At 45.0% G+C, this 1,003-nt stretch overlaps 1 pseudogene; it reads left to right on the top strand.

Moving 5' to 3' along the window:
• The first annotated feature begins 262 nt into the window (after window positions 1-262).
• On the top strand, window positions 263-778 carry LOC789607 (small ribosomal subunit protein eS26-like; annotated as a pseudogene).
• Window positions 779-1,003: the final 225 nt, after the last annotated feature.

The raw sequence follows: 1,003 nt of genomic DNA, 5'->3' as shown, positions 1-1,003 counted from the left end.
GGGATCTGGTGCTTCGCTAGATATGAGAAGATGCAAAGATTGGGATAATCAAATGAGCTCCTGAAAACATCAAACTACGTAAACATTTGTTCCACCAGCTTCCCTGGAGCATAGAGTGCCTCATCCTCCACACTTAACTCATTTCAAAGTGCATCAAATGTCGACAGCTGCAGCAGCACAGGATTCAGTCTTTGCAGAGGCAGATGGCTAATGTCCTTGGCAAATGCCAATTTGTAGTTGATAATCCCCTGAGGGATGAATTAAACAAAGAACAAGAAGATATTACAAATACTACTTCAAGAACTTCCTTCTCCCATTAAAGACCTTGTTCTCGCTCCCTCGCCTCTGCGCTTCCAAGAAGACCAAGAAAAGAAGGAACAACGTCGTGCAAAAAAAGGGCCGCGGCCATGTGCAGCCTATTCGCTGCACCAACTGTGCCCAATGCGTGCCCAAGGATAAGGCCATTAAGAAGTTGGTCATTCGGAACATCGTAGAGGCCGCAGCTGTCAGGGACATTTCTGAAGCGAGTGTTTTCGACGCTTACGTGCTTCCCAAGTTGTATGTGAAACTACATTGCTGCGTGAGTTGTGCCATTCACAGCAAGGTTGTCAGAAATCGCTCTCGGGAAGCCCGGAAGGACCGAACACCTTCACCCTGATTTAGACCCTCGGGTGCTGCCCCACGTCCTCCACCAAAGCCCATGTAAGGATCCAAGTCCTTAAAGACTGAAGAAATATTGGTTTCTCTGAAAAGACAATAAAATAGAAATTATACTTTATGTTGCATGTTGAATATATGTTGCCAGATGGAGTAGGCTTTGTAACATCTTATTTCTGTCTTTGGTCTCCCCAGTTTGCATAGCTTAGGGGTGGGGGCGAGGAATTAGGGCATCTGTGTTTGATTAATTCAGCCTAGCAAATGGCTTAAGTTGGTGTCTTAAAAATGGGGAGGAAGCTAGCAAAGTGAGGGATTCTTTTTACAGAGAAAATGAAGATATTTAGGA

Source organism: Bos taurus, chromosome 18 (assembly GCF_002263795.3).
Source record: "Bos taurus isolate L1 Dominette 01449 registration number 42190680 breed Hereford chromosome 18, ARS-UCD2.0, whole genome shotgun sequence".
Classification (NCBI taxonomy): Eukaryota; Metazoa; Chordata; class Mammalia; order Artiodactyla; family Bovidae; genus Bos; species Bos taurus.
The sequence above is the reverse complement of the archived record's forward strand: the minus strand, read 5'-3'. Positions and strand labels throughout refer to the sequence as shown.